The sequence below is a fragment of the Abrus precatorius genome, unplaced genomic scaffold (assembly GCF_003935025.1).
Source record: "Abrus precatorius isolate BTA unplaced genomic scaffold, Abrus_2018 Scaffold10, whole genome shotgun sequence".
In the NCBI taxonomy this organism is placed as follows: Eukaryota; Viridiplantae; Streptophyta; class Magnoliopsida; order Fabales; family Fabaceae; genus Abrus; species Abrus precatorius.
This window is the reverse complement of record NW_020874292.1, coordinates 14,915,163-14,931,207: the sequence shown is the minus strand read 5'-3', so window position 1 is coordinate 14,931,207 and position 16,045 is coordinate 14,915,163.

Below are 16,045 nucleotides of genomic sequence, written 5' to 3'. Positions count from 1 at the left end.
TGTGCAGTTTGGTATAAAGAGATCGCAAGTGGATTTTGGATGCATTCTGGGCCCAAATTGATGGAAGATTAGAGTTTCGCAGCAGTCAGCACGCTCAGATCCATTCAATAAGCACGGGGTGCTTCGAGCCCATGCACGATCGTGCTTAAGGCCTTACACGGCTGTGCTAATCTGCGGGAAGCCCAATTATGAATAGTTTTTAGGGTTTTCAAATCCTATAAAAGGGAAGATCTCATGCATCGTAAAAGAACCGTTTTTACATCTTGGCTTTGGCTCTAGAAATCATCTAATATCGTCTCTCTTGCACAGGATCCTTGGCACATGCTTGGCGACACTTGGAGCTTCAAGCGATCGTACTTGAAGACTGGGAACACATCTCACACTCTAGTTTGCTATTTCTTTTGATTATGACTTTGTTTATGATTGTTTTAGTTCTTTTCTTTAGCATGAGTAACTAAGTCTATAGCTAGGGCTATGGAAACTATTGTTCATGAATTTATGAAATTTTGATAGTTAAATTTAAATTTGATTTCTGTTTTGTGATTAGATTTTATCCTATTGTGCTTCTTTCTTAATCTTAATTAATTATATCATCAGGCGACCGTACCTCGGTTAATTAATAGATCTATAGGGTAAAACGAGACAAAGGATTAGGTGGACCAAACCAATCTTTCTCTTCTAATTATTATTAAATTAATAAGTTCATAGGTTCTTTAAGCTTTCTTAAATTGATGTCTTGCATGACCATTGAGAATGTTAATTTAGAGAAAAGAATATTAATATTGCATGACCATTGAGTATTAATAGTATTCGTATAAATGATTGGTAATCACAAGGAAATCAGATTTAGAGTTAAACAGAAGAATAACATAAAGGATTGAATGAGAAAACTCATATGCCTTAAGTTTCTCTCCGATAAGTTTAACCAAGACGTGCATTGTATTCCTTACTCTTAGTTTATAATTAATTTTATAAATTTTTGTTTTTAATAAATCTCGTATCTTTGAAGCTTAAACAATTGAATTAGAAAATTCTTAGTAATTGAAAATCAATCATTGTGGGACGATATTTCAGGAACTTAATTTAAGAACTCTCTATTACTTCTCAATGGGTACACTTGCCTCTGAACACATACCATGACATATATACATTAAACTACTAAAGATGGATATATAAAATGACCTACAAGTAGGACATTGCTTGAAACTCAACTTAAAATGACCTACAAGTAAAGTACTAACTATCTTGGAACTACACAATTTTACATTCTCAATATACTTTTGCTATGATAAACTATCATATTAAAAGTATGGTAAAATATTGTAGTCATGCAATCCAAACACTTAGAGTCAGATTACAACACTCTGAATAGTGTAAATAGTACTCAAACAAAATAATAAGATAATCTTTAAACATTTTTATTCAAGATTGATGCGTCAAATATCATAAGAGTCATTTTTCTTAGTTTTATGTATTTAAAGATAAATCTTAGAATATGTTATTTTTAAAATCATATATGAAAAGAAAATTTATTTTTTATATAAATATATTTATTAAATTAATTAATATCAAATAAATAAATTAAATAAATGATATTTAATATTATAAGCTTTCAGCTATCTGTCTTATAAATGAAAACTATAAATACACAACTTCTAACTTGTTTTATCAAATACAACTAAACATATTTTTAATAATATTTAATTAAATGGCATCACCCTTATCATCAATTATGTCTTTATATTAAGTGCATTTATTAATAACTAATTGATACCATTAGTATCATAATATTATCAATAAAATTGAATGTATTTATTATAAATCTTAAATATTTATTATTTCAAAATTAATTCATTTAGACTAAAAATTAGTTATATATTATAAATATAATATATTTTAAAAAATTATCATAATAAATGATCAAATTAAGAATTCATACATTAAATAAATAAATTCTCTCATATGCTAATAGGTAAGTATTTTCATAATATAAATATTACGATAAATAAAGATGTAGAAAAAAATATAGCAATCAATATCTTTAAAAATATATTTCTGTTTTTATATTTTAAAAAAAAGAATATAGTAATAATTATTTCGTATAAGATAGGAAAGAGTATTAAATATATTAATAATAAATATATTTTAAACAAAAATATTTAAATAAAAAAATAATAAGCACATTATTTTTAAATATCTAAACAAAGTTTTAGTAAAAAAATTAGTATTTTAAAAAATTAAACTGCTTCAACATTAGTAATTTTTTTTAAATATTTCATTTTTCATCAAATGAGTACTTTAAAAATTTAAAATATCATCATATTTTTTTTTTAAAAAAATAAGAGACACAAAAATATAATTTGGTGATTCATTAATTTTTTGTGAAAGTATCTTAAATTTTATTAAATTATGTGATAAAAATTTAACGTCAAAAAATTATTTTCTTGATAAAAAATTTAAAAAACTAGATAACCATTTAAAAATAGCCAACTTAGTTACAATATTAAACTTTTAGAAGACCTACTTAACTACACTTTCATGAATCTTTATAAAATCAAGCTAAAAGCTTGGTCATTGAAAAAAATGCATTTAGTTTATAAGGAAAGAAAATTATATTACAAAAAATTAAACCATGAATTTAGAAAGAAAAAATAACTTTATACTTGTACTGTTACACTCTAAGTGTGATCCATCCTAGAGTTCAAGTAGTAGTTCATTAATAAACAAAGATTTAGCACATTAAAATTTAAAATGATTTGTCCCAACATATTTTAAACAAGTTTTTACACTAACTTTCTTGCATTGGGATAGCCTATCAAAGAAAAAACAACTTAAATATAATTTTTAAATTAAATATTAAAAATAATTTTAATTGTAATAAGTCATTAGATAATAATGCAAAAAAAAAAAAATAATGTAGGAGGTGGATCTATCGTTGAGAAAAATTGTTTCTTAATGCTTCTTTGTATGAAGAAACTCTTCGCCAAATGTGCAGTTTGCAGTAATCTAAACAAATTGAATGAAGAATAAGGGAAAGAAAAATGCACAAATAATGGAAGGAAAAGGAAATGGAAAGGAGAAGACACTACTCAGTGAAGATAAGCCTAAGTGTAGTTCTTTACAATAGAAGGATATGTTGATACGAACTTCAAGCTCGTAGTTTTACTTGAAAAATTGAGAGGAAATAAGAATGAAACTCATAAACTCAAAAAGGATTATACATAACCCCCCAAAAGAAAAAAGCTCCCAATTACAAAGAGAGAAGCTTTTAAATTATCTCACTAAAGATAGCTAAAATACATTGTCTAAAAGATTCTAAGTAACTAACTCAAAAAATATAAGACTAACTAATGAAATATAAAGAAAAAATCATAAACTAATGCATGATATTATATAAAGAAAAAGATGTGACTTAATCTTGCAAGATGTACATGAGACCTATGTATCTAGTATGGTGAATGTGAAATATGCATAGATTTTTATGTCATCCTTCAAAGAGTGTAGTTCTTCTAAATGCCTTACAATCTCAACAATTTTGTTAAGTATCTCTTTAACCTTTTTACGTCTTGATTTAATTATAGGATCTTGAAGTCCCTCTAAAACATTTGTATAGTGCTCTATGATCTCTTTACAATTGAAGTTTTCATCAAAAAATATACTGTCATTATATTTTAAAATAATCTAATAAAATTATGAAAGAAAAATTAAAATGAAAAATTATTTAACATTTTACTTTTGAATAAGTAAAACGATATATGAAGAATAATGAATGTAATCTTATGATTTATTATTATTATTGTTCAACAAACACACATTAGTGTAAATCCTGACTTAAAATAGTATAATATTTAGTAAAAACACGAAAAAATATGAGTCATGGACGTTTGTCCACATGCAGAAACTCTGAAAATAAAGTCATAATTCAAAGTAAGCATTTGAATAGTCTACATTTGAACAATTTGTCCCATGGCTTTGGCTTGGACGTACAAGTACAAATTTGCCTTTGACTTTGTATATCTATTTTATTATGACCCAACAGATCAGGATCTATCATTGGGATTTAGTTTTTTTCCTTGTTATTGAACTTTTTTCACAATATATAAATATTATTAAATAATTTTTTTTTAAGTAAAAATATAAAATGTGTTATGTAATTATTTTTATTTTTTAAATTTTAAAATATTAAATGCTTTAATTATTAATAATAATTATTCTATTATATTAAATAAAATTATAATGACAGTATAAGGTTTATCAAATTAAGAAATAAATTATAAAATTTAAAATCTAAATTAAAACTAAAAACTTAATGTAAAAAATTATATAAAATAATGAAAAATAATATTCATTTAAATATTTTTATTTAAAATAGCGCACTTTTAAAAGTGAGAACTCACAAAGCTTTGACGCAGATGAATACCATTGTTAGAACTTTGGACCGGTAACGATAACAGTGTTCGTAGTACAATTTCAATCAATTTTGAAGTAAAAATATTTAAATTAATTGAAAATAAATTTATAGTTCTATTTAGATTGATCTAAGAACAATATTAAAATATAACCAAAATAAATTAATCTTTGTGTAATTTCAATTCTCTCAGTTAATTTAATTTTTATTTTTTAAGAAATAACATTTTAACATTTTGGTTAGCAAACAAATAAAATTTAATTAACTATAAAAACTAATTTGTTAAAGAGCAAGCTGAGTCTTAAACTAGTATATGATATTTTTAGTAACTAATATTTTATTTAAAAGATGATGTTTATTAAATAAAAAATTAAGTATAAATATAAAAAATTATAAGAAATATTAATCTCATTATAAATATAACTTTGTCTAAATTATAAATCACAAACTAAATAATTTAATATTTTTAAGTAAATACAAATTTTAAATCCATATACAATAAGTTAGTATTTATCTAAGAATTAAATAGAAAATAAATAATACTAATTTAATATATTTGTGATTTAATTTAATTTGAGTTTAAATATGAAAATTGAAAAACGAAACCAAGTAAGAAAATATTTAATTTTCAAATTTTTTAATTTTTAATTTTTTAATAGATCAATTCTTCAACGCCTCTGATTAGCGAAGACCTTCGCTACACCAAAACTGTAACTATCTAAATCGATTGAGAAAATATTCCCGACTGCTCCAATTTCGAAAACAATAGAAATTCCCAAAATGAAAACTCATGCAAAGATATTTTTTAATTTCGGGATAAATCATAAAAATATTGCCTTTAATCTAAATTTAAATTTTTATTATATTATCAATGTAAAAAAATTCCAGTATTAACTAATTAAAATATATAAGTGACATGGTTAGATACATATTATGTAGTCACTAATAATATAATTTAAAAAATTTAAATTTATGGGTGCCAAAATAAACAAATAAAAAATTGGAAGACAAAGTTGATATTAAATTTTATATTTAAGATTATATTTATTATAGTTTAGCTATTTATGTATCTATCTATTGATAAGAAATGTGTCCACTGTCATTGTTTTAAATGAATGAGAGCAAACATTTAAGCTGAAAAATTATAAATAGTTAAAATTTGTTATGAATTATTATATGAGTGAATGTCAATATTCATAACTTCTCCTTATTCTTTGTAACTTACGATTTTGTAACTGTTTTGTTTAATTCTCATTCAAAGAGATATGATTCTTCAGTTATAGTTTTAGGTCTATAAATAGGTGTCTCATTTGTACTGAGGAGTAGTGAAATGAAATTGAGATTTTCTCTTCCTCTTCATATTCTTCTCTCTATTCTTTCTTACAATTTTACCTTCGTTTTATAACACATTATCAGCACGAGGGCTCTACTACACATTTTTGCAAGAAAGGAACAATCTTGAATAAAGGTACGATATTCTTTTATTTTTATTTTTCTTATAGAAATATATCATTATTTATTTTAATTATTGTATATATAAATTTGTGTCTATAAAATATATATATATATATATATATATATATATATATATAAGTAAATTACTAGTAATTTCATACTATTTTATTTTATTTTTTACTTTTGATCGTTATAATATTTAGATGATATCTAACTTATTTTTATTTTTATGATAGTACTAAATATGTCGAATCTTACAAACCTTGAATTTGTCGCACTTGATATTACGGGAAAAAATTACTTATCATAGGTATTAGATGCTGAAATTCATTTAGATGCAAAAGGTCTTAGAGATACTATCAAAGAAGAAAATAAATCATCTAATCAAGATAAGGCTAAAGCTATGATCTTTCTTCGTCATCACCTTCATGAAAGTTTGAAAAATGAATATCTCACGATAAAAGACCCACTTATGCTTTGGAATAATTTAAAAGACAAATATGACCACAAAAAAATAGTCATTTTACCAAAAGCTCGTTATGATTGGATGCATTTACGATTGCAAGATTTTAAAACTGTTAGCGAGTATAATTCAGCATTATTTAGAATCACATCTCAATTAAAATTGTGTGGAGAAAAGGTCACTGATGAAGATATGTTAGAAAAAACATTCTCCACTTTTCACGCATCTAATGTGCTCCTGCAGCAGCAATATCATGAAAAAGGATTCAAAAAATATTCTGAACTAATTTCTTGTCTCCTTGTGGCTGAACAAAATAATGAGCTTTTGATGAAAAATCATGAATCTCGTCCAACTTGCATTGCTCCATTCCTAAAAGTGAATGTGTTTGGGATAAGGAAAATTTTCTAAGTTAAAAATCATCTTGAAGGAAACTACATTTCAACAAGTTTTTAGGGTCAAGAAGGAGCCAAAAAATAAGCCTAAACATAAGAGAATATTGAAAGACCATCCAAGACCTTTAGTTTTATTAAAAGGGACACATTTCAAGCTATTTTAGAAGATTTTTTGTCACGTTGTTGATTTTTCTCTAAACTGCTTGAAAGACAAGAAAATATTCAAAGTCTACAAAATTAAAGGCTTTTTCGAGTAGTTTGAGGGGTTTCCAAGTCACTGACACCCAAAATTGCTCGAAAAACAGGACTAACAAGAAAAATTCTAAGTCCACAAAACTAAGAGCTTTTTCGAGGCGTTTTGAGGAGTTTCCAAGTCACTGACACCCAAAACTGCTCGAAAAACAGGACTAACAAGAAAATATTCTAAGTCTACAAAAGCTGATGGCTTTTCGAGGCGTTTTGAGGAGTTTCTAAGTTCCTGACACCCAAAACTGCTCGAAAAACAGGAAGTGGTCAGAAAATATTCTAAGTCCACAAACTTGGTTGAGCTCCAAATTTCCTCCAGAATTGCTTGAAAAAACAGAAATGAGCAAAGAAAATATTCTAAGTCCACAAGACCAAGACAAACTCTCAAAACTCCAGAATTGCTCGAAAAGAGAAGTCAAGAAGAAATTTTTCTAAGGCCATAACACTAAATGGGTCTCTTAGGTTTCTCCCAGAAATACTCGAAAAGCAAGAGTTTCGATAGGTCAAGTCATTGTAAAATCCAATAGCGGTTACCAACAGTTATCAACATTCACCACTACGCAAAGGAGATCGTGGGTGATAGCAGTTACGAAAGAAGCCCCAACCAATAACACGATCACAAGCAATCGTGGATAATGGGCATCAACAGTTGAAGGAAGTTACTAAGAAGTGCCCGCAAAAGGAGGAGAACGGTGGTGGTCTTCATGTCTATAAATACTCCAAAGCGCCATTTTACAAAGGATGACTTTTTGCACCTAGACACCGCACCTAAACACTTTGAGACGCTGAAACCCTGCACTGCGCCAGACACCAGTTACAAGGAGACTCACGGTGGCCGCTGTTCGCCGTTGTGAGGAGTCGTACGTTTACATTCCAGCATATTTACATTCCTGCACATTTACTCTTCCGCATTTTAATTTATATTCCTTCTGCTTATGTCTTTGTACGCAATTTAGTTCTTGTTTCTGCAATTTGTGTCTTATTTCACACTTTTCTGTAAAGAACCTCTATGTTTGATTCAATTCTATACGTTTTCTATTTCCTATTATTGCTTAATACTCTTTTTACGCCGTTAGTTTGAGCATCACGTTAATAACACACTTAAAAGAACCCGACAAGGACCTAATCCAGTCCCCAGATTGATCTTTGGATTATTTGTTTACAAACTATCATTTTTCATCGTAAACAGAATGTAACAACTCGTGACTACTATAATTATGCACAAACTTATAGTCGTGGTCGTGGTCGTATTCGTGGTCGTGCACGTAAGAATAGTCGTGGTCGTGGATGTAACAATAGTCATGGTCGTGGTAATGGTTATGGACATGGTTGTGGTGATAATCAGAAATATACATTTTCACACTAGAATTGGAAAAATGGTGAAAAATTGAAAAGGGTAAAGCTACTCAAAGTAGCGAAAATATAAAAAAACATATGCTATCGTTGTGGAAGCAAAGGTCATTGGTCACGTATTTGTCGTACACCAAAGAATCTTATTGATCTTTATCAAGAATCACTTAAAAACAAGGGAAAAAAGATAGTGACAAATTTTATTTGTGAAGATGATAATGATTCTATTTATGATCACATGGACGTTACTCACTTAGATGTTGTTGATTTTTTTGCTGATCCAGATGAAAAAATTGACCATCTCATTGGTGATGGAAGTGTCCAAAAATAAGTTATTATTATTATTGAGTTATTATGTGTTTTTTATGCAAATTTATGTTTAATGTATTTTTCTTCTTCTTCTCTTTATATATGTAAAAAAAAATTAATAATAATTATGTTTAAAATAAGTTATAGTTGTTCTTTCATTGATATAATTGTTATTTAAATTAAATTTTAATATAGTCATTATAAATAAATTATAATGAAAAATAATATATTTTCACTATTTTTTTTTGTATCTAATTTATTTATTTATTTATTCATTTATTTATCTATTTTGCTATGAAGAAGTATGGATGACACCAACAATGAAGACATATGTCTTGTTGATAGTGCAACAACTCACACAATTCTCAAAATTAAAAAATATTTTTCTCATTTAATGTGAGTACTATATCTGGTAGTACAAAAATTATTGAAGGCTCCGGTAGAGTTAATATATTGTTGCCTGGTGGAATAAAATTACACATTGTTAGTGCATTATACTCCTCTAAGTCTCATAGAAACTTATTAAGTTTCAAAGATATTCGCAAAAATGGATACCATGTTGAAACAACAAATGAAGGAAGAGAAGAATACATGTATATCACAAAAATTCTCTTAAATAAAAAATGTGTGTTAGAAAAATTATCTTCTTTTTCTTTTGGCTTATATTACACACATATAAATATAATTGAAACACACATTATTGTAAACCAGAAGTTTACAAATCATGATAATTTTTTTATTTGGCATGAACGATTAGGCCATCCTGGATCAATCATGATGCGAAAAATAATTGAAAATTCATGTGCACATTCATTGAAGAGCCAACAGATTCTTTAATCAAATAATTTCTCATGTGTTGCTTGTTCTCAAGGAAAACTAATTAGTCGACCATCACCAGCTAAAATTAGAAATGAATCTATCATATTTTTAGAACGTATACAAGGTGATATTTGTGGACCAATACACCCATCATGTGGACCATTTAGATATTTTATGGTTTTGATTGATGCATCAATGAGATGGTCACATGTTTGTTTGTTGTCAACTCGCAACCAAGCGTTTGCGAGATTACTTGCACAAATAATTCGTTTAAGAGCTCATTTTCCGGCCTATCCAATTAAGAAAATATGCCTTGACAATGCTGGTGAATTTACATCTTGAGCTTTTAATGATTATTGTATGTCTATTGGGATTGATATTGAGCATCCTGTAGCACACGTACATACTCAAAATGGACTTGCTGAATCATTGATCAAGCGTTTAAAATTAATTGCAAGACCACTACTAATGAGATCAAAACTTCCAATTTCTACTTGGGGACATGCAATCTTGCATGCTGCAACACTTATTCGCATCAGACCAACAAGCTATCATATGTTATCCCCTTTGCAATTAGTTTCTGGTCAACAACCAAATATTTATCATCTTAGAATTTATAGATGTGCAGTGTATGTTCCTATTGCTCCACCACAACGCACTAAGATGGGTCCTCAAAGAAGGTTAGGAATATATGTTGGCTATGAATCTTTATCTATAATAAAGTATCTTGAGCCAATGATAGGAGATTTATTCACTGCTTGATTTGCTGATTGTCATTTTGATAAATCATTTTTTCCTACTTTAGGAGGAGAAAATAAACATTTGGAAAAAGAGATAAGTTGGAATGAATTATCTTTATCTCATCTTAATCCTCAAACAAAATAGTTACAAAATCGTAAGTTACAAAGAATAAGGAGGAGTTATGAATATGGACATTCACTCATATAATAATTCATAACACTCCCCCTTGAATGTCCATTATTTGAGAATATGTTTCATAACATCTAACTAGGAGAAACTCAATGGGATAAAACCTAAGAAAAATACATTATTATTTACACTATTACATGCTGCCTCATTAAAAATCTTGCCAGGAAAACCCAATGGGAAAAAACCATAGCTAAGGAAAAAAGAGTGCAGAGTGTATTAATTCTCCCCCTCATGTGGACAATCATTTCGAAGACGATGAAGTCCAATCTTGTGAACTAGTTGTCCAAAAGTTTTACTTGGAAGTGACTTTGTGAAAATATCTGCTAGATTCTCACATGAACGAACTTGTTGAATATTTATATCACCATTCTTTTGAAGATCATGGGTAAAAAAGAATTTTGGAGAAATATGCTTTGTTCTATCTCCTTTAATGTACCCTTCTTTCAATTGAGAAATAAATGCAACATTATCTTCGCATATAATTGTTGGAGTCATTTTTCCTGAAGATAAATCACAAGTTTCTTGCACATGTTGAATCATAGATCTTAACTAGACATGTTCTCTACTTGCTTCATGTAATGCTAAAATTTCTGCATGATTGGATGATGTAGCCGTTATAGTTTGTTTCATAGATCGCCATGAAATGGCTGTACCACTACATGTAAACAAATAACCTGTTTGTGATCTACCATTATGTGGGTCAGACAAAAAACTTGCGTCTGCATAACTAATCAACTCAGATTTAGATTTGTTTTGATAAAATAAACCCATATCCATTGTACCTTTAAGGTAACGAAATACATGTTTAACTCCATTCCAATGTCTTCTTGTAGGTGAAGAACTATACCTTGCTAATAAGTTAACAGCAAATGATATATCAGGTCGTGTATGACAAGCAAGATACATTAATGCTCCAATTGCATTAAGATAAGGTACTTCAGGACCTAGTAGTTCTTCATCCTGTTCCCGAGGTTTGAAAGGATCTTTGTTCACATCTAGTGACCTTACAACCATTGGAGTACACAAAGGATGTGATTTATCCATATAAAATCATTTTAACACTTATGAAACATATTCTCAAATAATGGACATCAAGGAGGAGTGTTATGAATTATTATATGAGTGAATGTCCATATTCATAACTCCTCCTTATTCTTTGTAACTTACGATTTTGTAACTGTTTTGTTTAATTCTCATTCAAAGAGATATGATTCTTCAGTTATAGTTTTAGGCCTATAAATAGGTGTCTCATTTGTATTGAGGAGTAGTGAAATAAAATTGAGATTCTCTCTTCCTCTTCATATTCTTCTCTCTATTCTTTCTTACAATTTTACCTTCGTTTTATAACAAAATTAAAATATTTTATAAAAGATATTGTAATACCCTAAATTTTAATTGCATTTTTTTATTTACAAAATGAAAGAGTTTAAAATATATTTAAAAAAATAAAAGAATATTTCTTTTACCTCAAGCGAAAATCTCTTCCTTAAGCAATAAATCTTTGCTCGAGCAAAAATTCGTGATAGAAAAAGTAGCTTTTGGACATGTTTTTACTTAAGCAAAAATGTCCTTGTTCGAGCAAAAATATCAACAGGAAAATAGTAATTTTTTTGTCTGATTTTCTCACTCAAGCGAGAATTCGTGAGAAAAAAAGGGTATTTAAATGATTCTGGCCTTCTAAAAGCACATATGTATGACAATTAGAGGCATTTCTTACAACGTCATTGATAGCTATTGTGATGGTCTCATACAAAATTCATAACATAAAGTAAATTTTGTTTTAAAATCAAATAGCAAACAAATTTTCTTATACCTTTGATAATTAATTTGAATTAATCTTTATTAGCAATGATTTTATAATAGTGATGTGTATATTACTTTATCATTCAACTTTTATAAATTCGGTGTAAGAATTTTTCATTTGCTTATGGCAAAAGAAAATAAATTATTTGATTGTTAAGTCAAAATTCAGATAAATAATTTTTTAAAAGAATTTTTTTTAAATAAAATAAATAAATGAATGGTCTTTTCATAATTCACACAATGATATATAATAATGATGTATAGATTACTATAATCTGTATGTTATAAAAATTGTAAGGTATCAGTTTAGCTACACTATCTAGTACCATGTATGTATGAATTCTCCTAAATTTGTATTTTATTATTTTTTTAATTTCTTCCCATTTTTTTTCTTATAAATAAAGAATAAAGACAAATTTTAAACTCACAAGGATTAAACATATTGATATATAGATTACTCTTTCATTCACAAAATATACCACCTTGAAAATTTCATCTTTCCATTTTATAAAAATACAAAAATAAAAAAATTAATCACCTTTAAAGGATCAACTCTCATTTTTCAAATACCTTTTTTAAATAAGGATTTTTTTTTCAAAACTACGTAGCCCTAATTTTCTTAGAGCACTAAGGAATACGTAGGAGCATGAATCAAAACCTGTCAGGTCTAATTATTTTAAATTTTTTTCTTTTCCCACTATTCTAAAAAATATACAAACAAATAAAATATCAAATTTAGGAATGAAAAGAAGCTTTTTTTCATTGTAGGGTGTAAATACCTTTTCCATGCATAATTAGACTCCCGAACTTGGATCTAGTTAGCAGACCATTTTTTGTTCCTTTTCTTTTTTCTTTTTTTTCTTTTCAAAGTTTTCCAGGATTTTCTAAAATTCTTGGTGGCAACTCCATCAATCTCTATTTTTTTTCCTATTTCCCATCTTTTGTTTCACATTTTTTGTTTTGATTTTCTCTATCGTGGCCCTGTTTGCCACAAAGACTCTCTATAATAGTGGCTTGATCCACCAAATCAACAAACTTCGTGATTTTCAGTGAAATCAAATTCCTTTTTATATATGTCCCCAAATCATCAGAGAACCTTTGGCATCTTCATTCTTTAGAAGTTGGATGTGAATAGAATCAGTAAAGTCCCTCAAATTGGATAGCATATTCATACACAGATGAGTTCTCTTGCACTAGACTTAGGAACTCTCTTTCTCTCGCAACATGGAGGTGGAGTAGAAAGAACCTTCCCAGATAGACACTCTTTAATACTTGCCACCACATTTCCACATCTGCTATTAGCATATATGCAACATACACAACCTTTCTATCTTCAGCACACCCCCTATGGTGAGAAATATCTTCTCAATCTCTCAGATCCAGAGCTCAACTGTGTCTAGTCCATCAATCCCAGTGAACTAAGGGGGATCACTCTTCCTAAACTTAAACAACCCCTGATACTTAGGAGGCGGTATCGCTGCGGCAACAGTTGCTACTGTTGCCTGGCTTGCAACTTATTGTTGTTAAACCACTTCTAAACTCTGCCTTACGGCTGTTGTCATGGCCTCCTCCTCCACATCAGATGGAGGAGGATTTGGAGCAGGTCTTCTAGGTGGTCTTGCCATCTTAACACAAAGTAAAATCAACTTAGAATGTTCACAGCAAACCCTATCTCAAAATTATTTATTTAGCTATCCAGCTAATCTACCAAATCAAATATACTTACAAAACAATACACTTCGTCACATATCAATATAGCTCATACATAAGCTCAACATACAACAATGCATTAAAGCAAACTTATCATAACATTTTAACTTATTCAGCACAACATTATGTTAGCACTCACAGCTAATACAAATAACGAAACCAACTTTCTTGACAACTCTTCACAGCTCAACTCAGCAACACATTACTCAACAACTTGATTCACTTATAGCTCACCCAAGCTTCATATGTCGAAGTTCTCCGCATTAGCCACATTAGAGAATTAAGGTGATCAAGCTCATTCCCTCATAACATGATGCTTAGAGAATTACAATATATGATCTATAGCTAAGACTCCTTACTTAGAATACACAACTAAAGTCTAGTAACCTCACCCCATAGGTTTACCTAGACCATGCTTTGATACCACTAAAATGTCACAACTCCTTTTTTTAAAGGATCGATGATCATGTATTACTACTCCTAGAATAGATTTATTTATAAAATAAAATAAATATAAGGTAGAAGATAAAATTTCTAGAAATTTAATTTCAACATTCAACATAATAATAAAGCCCCAAGACCTTTTTCATACAACTCAAAAGTTATATAAGTGTCTATATATATATTTACAACAATTGCTCTACATAGAGCTCAAAATACAAATTCATAAATAATAATTACATTCCTGAAGACTGTAACTAAATAATCTAGACCTATCACTAAAACCTAGACTAACAGAATGACTAAAGCTAAAATCTTTCCCAAAAAAAAGTATGGTGACTTCAAAATTCCTCAGCCAGATCCTTTAGCATGAGAAGTGGATGCGTTTCTTGTCACACCTGCTCACGTACTATCTCCTTAGTATGATTAACATTGAATAAATAGATCACTACAAAGTGTTAATGATGTATATATAGCAGATCAGTACATTTTTCTATGTATTATTCCTTCACCAATAATAGTTATAAAATAACCTCATGACTTCCTTCACATGGGAGAGGTATCCACACCCATTGCCATCTGAATAGTTCATTTCTCTTTAGAGCTCAATCTCCATATCACGTACACAAGCGCCAATTCAAATCAGGATTAATATCCCATATTGTTTCACATCACGCACTCAGGCGTTGGTTTAAATCCAGGATCAACATTCTATGTTCAACTATTCAGACAATTTTCACAAGAGATTGACATATATTTATACCAATGCTTTCAAGCACATCCACTAAGGGTCCCTAGCTCACTAGCCTTGTCTCTTTCTTTGAATTCCCAATTTTTATCCACCTAGTTAGTTTACTACTTATGATTGAAAAGATGTTAGATTTTCGCAAACATTTGTTTTCCTTGATTCAATCATTAAGGTTCTTTTACGAATTCTAGGTCTAAGACAAGCAAGTGGTTAGACTCAATAGTGTGGTCATACTTACATGTCAATTCCCTCTATGCGTTCTCATTAACGCATACACACCCTTTCAGGGTCTCATAATCACAATGGGGGCCTCAATTCACCTACCTATGCATCTCTACATGCTTTCAACCAGTTATAGGTCATCAATTCACATGTGCCAAACCAGACTTTAAAGTCATGCAATCATCACATTCATATTCAAATGTCACAATGTGTGCAAGGCTTATGCATATACAAATAATAGCATATTCAAAACCACAATGCCTCAATGATCTCCAGTAAAGGTGGATTTTATCCTCATAGGCGTCCTACATTAGGTTTGTCTAAGTTTCCTTATGGTAGTTCATTCAATCTTTTTATCAGACACTTTGCTATATACAAGGACTTAGATTTTATTATTATTATTATTATTTTCCAAATCCACAGGTATAGTTAACATGACTAGTATTTTATCAAATATAACCTAAGTCATTTTGTTCCTATTCTTACACCACATTCAATTAAATTTTCTAAAAGGTTAGATACCTAAATCGAGACTTCATTTTCTCTTTCCTTTTTCACCCATTATTGGAATATCTGTTAAACTTGTCCAATTTCTTGCTTATTATCAATTTTCTTGTTTAAACTAAAATTATAAATTAGTGTAATTAAGCTTAGCATGACTTAAAGTTATGAGGCTCGGTGGTTCATTAGATTCCCTAAGCAACAGTCTAGTCAAGAGGTCATATCCTTTTCTAAATTATAAAAAATAA